A 12,880-nucleotide genomic window follows, 5' to 3' on the forward strand; every position below is an offset into this window, starting at 1 on the left:
GTGGGTTCATTGTGGCTTGAAGAAAATCGACCACGGGTCATTTGTCCTAAAAAGTTCTGAAAACTACCCGGTAGCCTAGGTCACGCTAAGAGCGTGTCGGAGTGAAATTAACCGCCAATCTAAGTCCGATTTTAGAAATTGAAGAGTCTGTCATGTCACAGGTCATTTTATGAGCGTCAACTCAGTTTCAGAAGATTTTTCTGACAACCGAGACTTTTTGGGAAAAAGTTGAGTTAGGGCCGTTTTTGTATCAGAATTTGCAGAGGACCGTTTTTATTGTGAAATTGGGATTCAAGTTGGATTATATGATGGGAAAAGTCATGAAATGAACAAGGATACCTTGATGATTTATTTAGGTTTCAATTGAAATTGTTTGTTGAGAAGTGAACAAATTTGAGTAAGATTGAAGAGGGAAAAATAGCAAATTCGTATGCCATGTTGGACTAAGCAAAATGGACACATTAGAAGCTTGTCTTGGAAGCTTAGAGGTGAGTGGAATGTGACATCATATGATTTCATGGTGGGCCAAGTTGTGATGACCTAAGAGAGAGAGAGAGAGAGAGAGAGAGAGAGTGAGAGGAAAGGAGAAATTGGTTTCTTCTTCCTCCCTCTCTCCTTCATCGACCAACCCACCCCCATCTTCCTCTTCGGCTACTCAACTCCATGGAAGTCGAAGACCAAGCTGCCGTCGCCGCCCCTCGCGCTGTCGTCACATGTTCGCAAGCCATCGGAGCTACTTGCGCGCACCCAAGCCCACCGCCGAGCTGCCGTCCACACACCTCCACCCCCTCTCCTCCCTCCGGTTCGAACATAATCGACCAACAGAAGCAGAAGCAGCGATTGATGTTGCCTGAAGGAGTTGCAGTCGCGCCGAAGCTGCCGTCGCCACCACACACCACCTCGCTGTCGTCCGCTTCACGCTCGCCCGCCGTGCACCATCTGCCCTTGCCCGATCGAGCTGCTGTCCAGCCTCTATTCTGCCTTATTTCAGTTCCGTTCGGCCACCTCAGGCCGCCGCCCGACCACCTCCAGCCACCGTTGGCCTCGCCGGAGCTCCACCTTGCCCTCCGCCGCCCTTGGCCGCCTCAACCGACGCCGGAACCGCCCCTTCCAGCAGCGATCGAGAGGGTAGAAAATGGGTATTGCGGCGAGAGTTTGGCCCGTTTTGGTCGTCTTCCCGAGCCTGGATGCTCGGCCCGCTTTGAGGAAAGTCAATCCTCCCATCGAGCCCGTCGTTTTGAGTGAGTTTTGCTCACTAATGCCTTCTTAGTTTGCTAATTATGCTTAAAGTTTGATTAATGTTAGTTAAATGTAATTATGTGGTTATATTAGAATGGATTAGCGATTATTAGTTAATTGCATTGCATATTAGTGAAATAATTAGTGTACTTAGATAGAGAATTGGCTATAGTATTTATTAGATGCTTCTTGGGAATTTTTCCCGACCCTATCGAGTGTTAATTATGCAATTCGGGCATAAGTGGAATTTTAGGAATTAAATATTCATTTTTGAAATTAATTAATTAATTAATTAATTAATTTCCAGAAATTCAACCGTGATGGCCGGTGATCGGAATTTTATGCTGATGATCGTGGTGCAGTCCGTTTATTTAATTGAGCTTTATATTGTGCTAAATTGAATTTATTGTATTTATTTTTTTAATTTTCGAAATTAATTATTTAATTATTTATTTCCGGAAATTCAACGGGATGGCCAGAACCGAAATTTGGTGCTGATTGTCGTGGCGTAGTTCATTTGTTTAATTGAGCTTTATTTTGTGCTGAATTGAATTATTTGTGAAATTTGGAATTATTCTTTAATGGAATAATCTTTAATTATTAATTGGAAAATAACCAGGTGTCGGTTGATAGCACAAACAGTGTTTTAGTGGACTATAGATAATGGTAGGATTTGTGGAAAGGAAATTATATTATTTTAGCACAAACAGTGTTTTAGTGCATATTTATTTTATTAGAAAGGATAAAAATGGTGATTTGATTAAACGATTATTTTCAGCATACTATAAAAGTATGGTTGGCAGCTTCTTGTGAACATATTATTCTATCGGATTAGTGGATCTGGCAGCTTCTGGTGAGCATCGGGGGTATACTATATCATCCTAAGGGCTCTGATATGTCAGCTTTAGGTGAGTAGTATACTTTATTATCAGCTTTGGGCGAGCAATATATTATTAGCTTTGGGTGAGCATATATAGTATATTAAATTGGCTTGGGGGCCTACTCTATCAGCTTTGGGCGAACATATGCGTAGTATACTATATTATCAGCTTTGGGCGAGCTACACTACCTATTTGTCAGCTTTGGGTGAGCAGTCCGAATTTGATAGGACTTTATAGATAGTATTGGATGTGCCGACCAAACATGGGCCGTGATGCCATATAATCGACTGGGTTGATTGATTATTGGTTCATTGTGATGTTATGAATTGATTGATTGAATGGAAATGATTGTGAGTGGTCTTGTTGACGTGTAATCGACTAGGTCGATTTGATCGATGCTTCGATCAGTGATGTGATTGCTTGGATGCCCATTTGATCTGTGCTAATATGCAGGTGGAATCCGAGGCCAAGGTAAGTCCTCTGACTCATGTTGTGCATAGGCGGCCCTAAGGTGTATTAGTTTACTAATCGGGTCTTAAGGGGTAGAATTTCCCTAAGACGAAGTCTCATCTCGGTTTGGGGAAAATATTTCAGGTCCCAAGATGACGATCGTGGAGGACCAGAAGTCCTGGAGTTCGGAAAGTGGAGGCTGAAGAATCGGCGAATGGGTCTGACTAGTGAATGTTAAGACAATCCCCTTTTTGATAAGTCGACAATTTTGCAAACAGCCTAAGTTTGTAATTAACCAGTTTGTCTAAAAAGATTTGTCTTGGTTTGAAAAATATGATCCTACTTTTCTATCAAATTATTTTATTGTCTAGGGATTTATAACTGCTTCCGCATGTGCATATTGAAAATGAAAGGGTCGGCGATACATAGTCCTGGGATATCGCATTTTAAAATCGACCAAATGTAAGGGATGAGCGCGTGCCTGAGGATCGAGGCTAGGGGTGAGCGGTTTCCGGTTCCTTATAGGTTCCGCTTGGAACCTGGAACCTACCCTCGGGTACAGGTTCCTCATTTTTTAGAACCTGGAACCTACCCTGTCACAGGTTCCGGGGTCGGTTCTAGGTTCCAACAGGTTCTTTTTTCTTTTTCTTTTTTCATTTTTTAGTTCAAAAAAATGGAAATGAATACAGCAATAATAAACAAACTTGTCATTCATCAAAGAAAATATAACACGAACACAATCTATAATCCTCATAAGTGTTTAATATTCTAAAATGTGAACTATTTCTCTTTTGCAAAGTCTAGCTGTTCACTTCACAAAGTCCCTTACCTCAGCAACAACCTTGCACCAAAATAAAGCCATATCTCTCATTGATTTACAGCTTCCAATGACTTCAGCGGCTTTAGTAACAAAGCTTTCAAGTGGAGCTGCATGAATATCTCTCGGCAATGTTGCAGCAATGGTTTCTAAACCAAAACTAATCTTTCTTTTGAGAAACTTTCCCCCTGCAAATATCTTGCAGATATTACAACAGAAGTGAAAGATCATCATAGGATAATTTTAAAAAAGAACTGATAATTTTTTTTATAATGGATGAGTATTATTTCATGAACTAGTAAATTTGATAATCTGATTATTGATTTACCTGCATCAAACAGCAAACTAATCAAAGAATAGAGCTTCACTTCATCTGGAAACTCGATATGTTATCTTCCTTTTCACAAAGCACAAGCGACCTCACAAAAAAGAGACTTAGTCCTGCCCTTTCCTTGATAGGAGAAGAACCTTTGTTTGTTGCCAGAAAATCTTTCATTGAGCTAAATTTCTTCCCATTCCTGGGAAAAGTTTCCAAAGATGTCTAAGTGATAGAAGAAATATATAGAGCTAAAAGTTATAATGGCTATCTTGTAGATAATAAAGACTTGCTCTGACCACACCAGTTGCTTGATAACTGGTGATGGAGGAATTTTCTCGTGTTACCAGAAATTAGACCATCCAATATGGATATAGACTTTGAACCCTATCAAAACATTTTTAATCCAAATTAGACAGCAAAACCATAAACATGTCATCTTAAACCTCGAAATCTGATCTCCTGCTGAAGTAAAAGATATTAATTGTCATCATAACTATAAACTATTTGTAGCCATTTCTGATTTCACATGAAAAGAACAGCCCGAGGCATTATTGCAGCAGACATATTAGGATATGAGAAAGCTAAAAAGAGATTGAAGTACAAGATTTTCTCTGAACCGCAATGAAAAATTACAGTAAATGTACTGTGAGTAGGCAGTTGACTTCTCCACGACGATTTTACCGAACCAATGAGGACTCTCTGTTCTCTATCAACTGTACATATTTGACGTATAACAAAAGCTTCATTGGTTAATTCTTTTTTTGCCAAAAAAAAATTTTGTTGGTGTAATAGTAGATATTTAGACAACAAGAACACAGCTTAAAATTAATCAATCTACTATCCCAAAACTGACATTTTCTATTGGCCATTCAGGGACATCTGATGCAACATGTTTATACATGTAAGCGAGTTGTCACATCGATGACTTCTAAGACATCTATGACTGATGATAATATGAGCTAGTAGCAACCAATGAGTTAGCCAGCAGATCACTAAACTCAATTACTATAACACACGCAGAAAATCAACATTTTGAGTGTGTAAAAGAGTTAAAAGCACCAAAAAAAAAAAAACTCACCCTTGATTCAGAATCATTCTTCTCATTCACTATGTACAGCTTCCCTCCTGTTGAATAGGAAAACCAATATGAGCATCTTATCATGTGAATAACATAAGACAAATTAAACATTAAAAGTGTGAAGGAGGAGAAACCTTAAATGCCAATATTCTAGGAGCTGGAAATCGTGATTCTGTGAGTTCTTCAGCCAAAGTTCGGCAAGCCGCTAAAGTTGCTGCACTTTTCCCTTCGCCAGACGCTTGGAGTGATCTACTTTCTGCTTCCCTGACAGCATTTGGAGACTGATCACTCCAAACGCCAAGACTTCGCTCTTCTCCGTGAACCGGCCTCGTGGACATTTACTCTGGCTTTAGGTTGCCATGGCAGTGCTAGCTTTGAGCAATGAGAACACAACGTCTATATGAGGAGCCTGTGGAAATCGGAGTCATCGAGCATCGGATTGTCATCACTGGTCACCTTGTCTGCCCAGATGTTTTGGTGGATGCATACAGGCAATATCAGTTTCGTGAGATCATTCGAAGTCAAAAGCTACAACTTGCAAGTAGAAGACGATGAAGATCAGTTGATCCCCAATTCAAAGAAAGATAGACAATTAAATTTGATGTCACATGGTGCAATTTGAGCACCACGATCACTACTCTGTATATTGACATGACAGGACAATGACCAAGCAATATTTATTATGCAGCAAAATCAATAGTGGCAGGTTTCCTCAAAAGAGAGGTCCTGGACGACCACATTTGTGCCCCCAAAATGACTTGGTAATGCTATTATTAATTCATAACCCCCTAGCTGGTTACTGCTCACTAGGTCCAAAGCACTGTTAATGGTGCATCGGAAGATTTTGGTACTAGAGGTATTGTTTTGAAGGTTTCTTACTAGCTTTTAAAAATGCTAGCCAATGCATTTGAAGCGCTTATTAAGCTATAATAAATGTCCTTTTGGAAATGTAAAGAAGTGGTTTTTTTTTTAATTCCCTTAATGTTCAAATTTCTTGTCATTTGTAATACCATTAGACTTCACTCAACTTCCTTGTCTTGGAGAGGTGCTTAGAATGTGCCTTCAGGCACCCCACCAACAATGACCTACCAGGGTTGCAAATAGCTCTTTAGCATCCGATAGACTCCATAACTCAATTCAAGTTCCAAATTCCAGCAAAAGCTTTATGCACAGAGGGCAATTTAGACGATAGCTAGCGGCAACAAGAGTTATCAATCATGTAGCAAGTTGTTAACAAGCCAATTAGAGAAGCAATGCTACAAGAGTGACATATGATAGTGGGAATTCCAGAATGTGTAGTGGGTTAGATACTGATATCTAACCTTACATTTTCCTGTCATTCATCAAGGTGTATACTGTTGCGTTAAGAAGATTACATGTGCACAAAGGTGCCACCGAGAGGATGAGTGGCGTCCACTGGTGGCGTCGACGGCAAGCGGCTGAGCAGCGAGGCAAGCGAGGGTGACGGCGTCGAGGGAGCAGGAGGCAAGGACAAGACGAGCGTGGGGCAACTGGCGTCCAATGGCGGTGTCGAGGGCGAACGGCGTCCGGCGGCGGTGTCGAGGGCGAGCGGTGTCAGCGACTGGTAGAGGCAGAGAACGGGAGGGTCCGGTTTGGTTCTCCGATTCCCGGGTGCTGACCCCTACTTAAGCCCGAACGAAGACTCTTTATAGGCATACTAGCACACACAACAACAAGCGTACCAGAATGCACATCAGTGTCAACGGAGAACCGGCAGGGCTGGAGTTCACATAAGCTGAACAGCCGTGAACTCAGACCCCGCGTGCCCAAAACAAGGCACGCACAGATGAAGAAAGGCCTACCTGGGCTGGCGTGGTGCTGTGGCGAGCGGTGGTCGGTGGGCTGGCCTCCGGCGAGGCGAGTCTCTTACTTCTTTCTCACACAGATGAAGCGGACTACTCACTCTCTCTCTCTCACTCCCTTGGTCTCTCTCGGTCTCACTCTCTAACCGAGCCCATGCACGGCTGAACCTCTCCCGCTCTCCCTCAGTCGCATGGAACTCTCCTTCTCGGTCTCTCTCCCTCGAGCTCATCTCTCTCTCAGCCCAAAATCTACGGAAAAACCAGAACCCTCTTGCTTTCCCTCTCTTTGTCGCTCTCCCTTGCTTGGTCCCTCTCTCCCTCAGCCAAAAAGGAAACCCTCAAAAAGAGAGGATGGAAGAAGAAGAAGAAGAAGAAGAAGAAGAAGAAGAAGAAGGGGGTGATTTCGACCTAGAGAGGGGGAAAGAGAAGAGAGAGAAAGAGAAGTAAAGAAAAAAGTTTGGGGGAGGCAAGAAGTGACGTGAGGAGGAAAAATGGGAGAAAAGAAAGAGAGAGAAAAAGAAAAGGAAAGGAGGGAAGAATCGGCGGAAGGGGGAAAATGAAATCACGTGGGGAGGGGGTTAGGGTTTTTCTTGGCCGGTTCCGGTTCCTATGGGAACCTGAACCGGACCCTGCGGTTCGGTTCTCCGGTTGCCGGTTCTACCCGGGAACCACGCTCAGCCCTAATCGAGGCGTGATAGATAAGATATTGTGGTACTTGTGATATATAATATGAAATTTACTTACACATGAGCGATCAATCTTATGCAATTTATGGTTGTCTTATTGACATATTATGATAGGAAAGATAATACTTTTATCTTTGCATTCCTTATGCATGGTTGTTTTGTATTGTCTTGAATTCATGATTGTTGTGATGCCAGGTTGAGTGATTGGTGGATCTCCTATCTTAAACTTATGAATTTCATTTACGGGGCATTTCTTTAATTTTCAAACTTTTAGGATGGTTCTTCCACCACTGCTACTTTTTAGAGCTCCAGCTCATATCGAGTATAGTTATAAAGAAGTGATATTATCTTATATGGTTCTTGTGTATGTTAAAGCTTGAGTCGATGCGGGACTTACCGAGTTGGTTCCTCATCGATATATAGCTTGGTACGCGATCTTTGATGGCGACTGGTTGGGACCACTAAGAAAATTTGATGGTCCCCTTGACTACATTTTTGATGGGCCATTGATGAGAGAGGTCATTGATCATTTGATTTTAGCTTTGGTGTTATACAGACAGGCTTTTGGATATAGGATGATAATGTTGTTTGTTATGGGTTATAAATATAAAGTTAACATAAAGAAATATTATGTATAATATTTAATTTGTGTGGTAATCTTCTTAGATGTTGTAAGGTAATGTATTTGTGGTGCTTCCGCTTGCTATTAAAAAAAAAATCAAAAAGTACACGTGTCGCGTGTGATGTTATGAAGAGTCATATACAACTACTTCAAGCCCTTATTTGAAACCGATATAGTCATTTTAGGTCATTATTTGACGCAATATTCATTTCATGCATTTATTTGAGAAAATGAAGACACTTAATGCTCTTATTTGGAATTTCCCTCCAAACTATGCATAAATTGGTGTTGCAGCAATAATTGTTACCTCGTAATGCTATTCTATCTTTAGATGATAGCTTGAGCCTTTAACCAATTCAAGCTCGTTAAAAGTTAAATACTTAATGAAATTTAACTTCATCAGATAAGAGAAATCGAATAAAAAATGATGAGCTCTATTCAATTTGATCTAAATTCAGACCCTTATATAGTTAAGTTCGGTTTTAAAATTTTCCGAACCATATTATTGCAGTTTAGCTCAATTTTTCCATCCAAATCAGACCAAACTGAACCGTGCTCATCCCTACTCTACTTGATCTGCTTTCATGCGATTGATTAGAGATTGGCCAAAAGAGATCCTGTCGAGAAGGACTTGCTTGAAAGCTGTGCTCATTCGAGGTCGCCCAAGCCATGGACGCTACTCCACGTGGATTGTCATCGTAGGGAAGGTGTGCGAATGGGAATGAGATCTCCTGCTGCCCCATCTTATCTTCTCCACAAAGACACGATACGAGGATGGGGCAACGTGTCAAGGACTTGGGGTTGTCGTCTCCATTTTCATCCTTATAACCTATCATTGCATGCATCTTCAAATTGCTCATCTGACAAAAACTTGACATGTCACGGCATTGGAGCGCGGTCAAGCTAGAAAAGGGAAGGTTTAGAGGGCGAGACATGAAGAGATTCCAAGTGATGAAAAGATTTTTTTTTTAGTGTTGTTGAGGACACTACACGAGCACCGAGAGGCCTGTACCATCTATGATCTTAACCACCGATCTCCCCTACTGCCACGAGTATTGCATAACTGAGCTAAAAATATTCCCAAATGCTAATGATTTGATCCGATACCGACCATTGCAACTCCACTTTGGACTCTCCTAGGGCATGGAGAGACTCTTTGGTGATGGAAAGTGGGAGAATGGTCCTGGGAATGTGTATGTGGGGGATCATATGGCCAAGACTCAAAAGTGGACCACAGGGACTATACTAGGCAATTATATATCCTAATTAATATGCTATATTTGTTAAAAAGTCCAACCGAAAACATATTGCCGTGGAGTCTTCGATAAGGATGAAGTAGTAATAGGGTAGCCGTAGAAAAACTTGTGGCTGGATTGATTTCCTCCACAAGCATCTACTCCTAACAAAACGAAAAGTAGTGAGCTCCGCGACAAAAGCAAAGCAAGCCGCACTAGTAGAGCGCATCCATTTTTCAGTTGGCTTCTAATCTAAGCTTGACAAATTGGGAAAGGATTTCAAACCTTACCTAGGTTGAGAAAAGCCTTGTCAATCATTTGCTTCTTGCTCTCAAGCCCAACCCTATGCTTGTTTAGTTAGGTTAATTGAGTGGCGAGAAAGGTTACTTTTTGAAAACTATTTTATAATGGCATCTTATCTTATCTATATAGTCAGTGTCTTTTCTTATTGAGCTTGAAAGATTACCAACAATTTAGAGAAAAGATAGAGAGGCAACCAATATAAGGGGCTAGCTGGCTTCAACATTGGATTGGATATTAGACGAGCGAAAAGAAAGCGGCTGCACATGCAAAATAAATTAAGATAGAGAATCTGACTTTGATATCATGTTAAAAGATCTAATACAAAACTTATACATAATGATCATCGTATAAATCTCGTAGAGAAGTGACGTGGTTTGAACAATCTTTGTGCCTATCCGAAATTCTTTATTGAAAGAAAATGAAAGATCGGCTATTTGTTTACAGTCACCGTCCAAAAAAACACTGACATTAAGGCAATGATGACCGGGTTTTTTTGGATTTAAGTACCCTTTTTTATTCTGACTTTTGGGTGGCCGTGGAGGCTCATCCAAGAAAAAGGAAGGAGCGGCAACAATATGTGAAGATCCAAAATGACCAAGTTTTTAAATTGGTACGAACCAATTTGGCGATGGGACACCCACAATAAGCAGAATTACATATCTCAGAGGGGGACAATTAATGCCAGGACCATGTGGTATCGGGGAGAAAATCGAATGCTAGTGTGACTCAGTGTGACTCACGGTTGTCTCAACTCATCCACCCTTTTTCTCTCATCGTCCGTCTATAAATAGAGCGATCCAACGCTCAGGTCAAGCACACAAAGACGAAGAATCCTTTGCCTTGGACTTGCATGGTAGCTCAAGCTCCTACTGTACCCACGTTCGCATCTTTCTGCTCATTCGCATCTTTCCACATTCGCACATGGCTGGTTTTTCGAATGCGAGGCGGGTATTACTTGTCGTTGTTCTTTTTGTGTTTCTCGTCATGAATGCACAGGGTCGTGCTCTCGTTGATAAGAGGAATGATGGCCGTCTTCTTTTGCATCAACTCGGCAACGGCGATGGAGCCAAGCCGAGCTCTGTTGAGTGGGCTTCGACCATGGATGCAGACCCGATGAGGGCAGCGCCCGGAGGACCCGACCCGCAGCATCACATTCACAGCCCTTCCGCCCTTCACTAGCCATAGAAACCAAACCGTGCGAGAGAGGGTTATATTCTATAAACGTAGCCAAAGTTCTACGCGGTAATGTGAGAGAGGGAATAATAATGAATATGGTGATGAAAGAGGTGACATGCGTTGCCCTAGCACCAGAAGGTGCAAGAGTCCTATGTTTTTCCCTCGCTTATAGTTCCTAAGTTATGAGAATATTACATGTGGGAACGATGATGTTTTCCTCACTAGTCTTCAACTTATATTCAGTATTCGAAACCTACCCCTCTCTCTCTCTCTCTCTCTCTCTCAAAAAAAAAAAAAAAAAAATTGGCTTATACATGCAATGCTCACAATGTAGCACTATATAATCGCGATGTAATGTAACATACAATACAATACTATAACATGAGTCATGGTATGCTAAATTCGAAATAACTCACTCTCTAATTTAATGATACTATAATACAAGAAGAGACGGTGTATTAAAAAGTGCAAAGTTATCCTCATTAGTTAGTTGTATAAGGGGTGTTTTGTTCACAAAATCTCCGTCAACTACAGGTAGCTAAACACAACCTACACTCATCTGCGCAATTAGTATGGCACACTTTAATCAGTCAAATATGAAAGTGATACAGGTAGTTGGACAAATTAAACTTTGTAGGCATTGACCAAGCATTTGAGGCATCAGAAGTCCCAATGCTATGGGTCTGATATGATGGACATGGTCTTTACTATTGGCGATACTCACAAATTATGATGTTTGCCCGAACTAGCATTTTCATTTCAACTTGATAAGCACAGTATATGGTTGCTTTAAATTCAAGTAAAATACTTCCTTATGTATTCATTGTACAGTAAACTAAATCAATCTTGATCATGACTAGTAGTAAGTTCTATACAAGTCTTGCGTGGATTTCACGACATCCCTAGAACCGGTCTACACAAGTGTTTCTCCATATTCAATTATTTCCTATGTAGGGCATAGGTTCCAAATTTGAATGAACTATGTAGCTTGTTAAAAACATTGTTGTGTCAGTAATCACTTTCGATGTGATTTCAAGGCATTGCACCATTTTGCTTGCCATGGATTTGAGGTGGAGTGGAGCTATAACCTTTCATTCTTTTTGACCTTCTTAGGCTGGATTCCCCCAATAATCTACCGAGAGCCTTTCAAGGCAATATCTGATTAGTGCATGATCTGAATACTATAAGTTAGTCGCCACTCAGGACAAGATGGCTTTCACTTTCAGCCGCTCGACAAAACCTACGATTTGGTCGGAAAAGGGCACCTGCAAATGTGGACGAGAAGAATCTTACGCTCGTGCTGATGTGTTCTGATGCAATACAAGGATATGAGGTTCCTCCACTTAGCCAATGGAAGAGATTTGGACTCTTTCTAAATAGTGGAGGGAGAGTGAGAGAGACCCACCAAAAAGGACTCTGCAAATCAGCTTTGCTCCATTGCCACGGACTTTTCGGCCTTTGAACAGGGCAGTCGCCGCAACTGAGGTTAACCTAAATCAGTGTCAAGCTCGTCACGGGTTCGGTTTCTGTTCTGCACAATTTTTTTGAGATTAATCCCAGAGAAAGTAACTTGTTTCGAATTCCTTCGATTAACCATGATGGGCGCGACGTTGATTGGATCCGTAGGTGATAAGGTGCCACGAAGTTAACCTAAAATACCGCCAGACCGCGTATATTACCATACTGCTATCCAAAAAGGCAAGGAAAGGCAAAAGGGAAGGCCTAAAAGAACCTCAAACTTGTCGAACTCAAATTTTGAGATGTGGGAATAGCATCAAGACTTTTCTCAGTATTTATGCTTTACGAACTCGCGCCATCACCTCAAAAGTTAGAGACTGCATCTTTAGTTTAGATTATCAAAAAAGGAATACAAGTATGTGGGAGAAGAGAACTGAACCGGCCCGACAAGCACTTCACCAAAGCGATCTCTCTTGAGCCCTCTAAGGAAAAGAATCGAACAATAGCGTGATTGTATTAGTAAAATCACAAGAAGCAAATCCAGGAGCCCATTTATAGATAAGAATAATAACGTACAATTGCTGTCACGACAAAGAATTCCAGCGATGTATGTGCTTCATCTGGTCACCAGAAATTACCACAAGAACAAGTCCCACCGTTAAAATGGTGGAATCTCACGTTATCTCTCAGAATAATTTCCCTCCCAATAATGTGAGATACGGCACACATGAAAGAGTGACGGTCTTCACATATCCTGAGGTTCTTCATGATCCTGATAGGGCAATTTTCGCTA

At 41.3% G+C, this 12,880-nt stretch overlaps 2 long non-coding RNA genes across 3 annotated transcripts; both read right to left on the reverse strand.

Annotated features, from left to right (window-relative positions):
- Positions 1-3,326: 3,326 nt before the first annotated feature.
- Positions 3,327-3,984, reverse strand: LOC120289373. 2 transcript variants are annotated; one of them, XR_005547318.1, is made up of 2 exons: positions 3,716-3,984; positions 3,327-3,575 (listed from the first exon to the last, which is right to left on the reverse strand). It is a non-coding gene; the product is annotated as an uncharacterized LOC120289373 (long non-coding RNA). The 2 variants fall into 2 exon arrangements; XR_005547319.1 differs by having other exon boundaries at positions 3,327-3,585.
- A 58-nt stretch (positions 3,985-4,042) lies between these two features.
- On the reverse strand, positions 4,043-5,220 carry LOC104424981. Its single transcript, XR_005547250.1, has 3 exons — positions 4,919-5,220; positions 4,785-4,831; positions 4,043-4,090 (listed from the first exon to the last, which is right to left on the reverse strand). It is a non-coding gene; the product is annotated as an uncharacterized LOC104424981 (long non-coding RNA).
- Positions 5,221-12,880: the final 7,660 nt, after the last annotated feature.

This window comes from Eucalyptus grandis, chromosome 11 (assembly GCF_016545825.1).
Source record: "Eucalyptus grandis isolate ANBG69807.140 chromosome 11, ASM1654582v1, whole genome shotgun sequence".
NCBI lineage: Eukaryota > Viridiplantae > Streptophyta > Magnoliopsida > Myrtales > Myrtaceae > Eucalyptus > Eucalyptus grandis.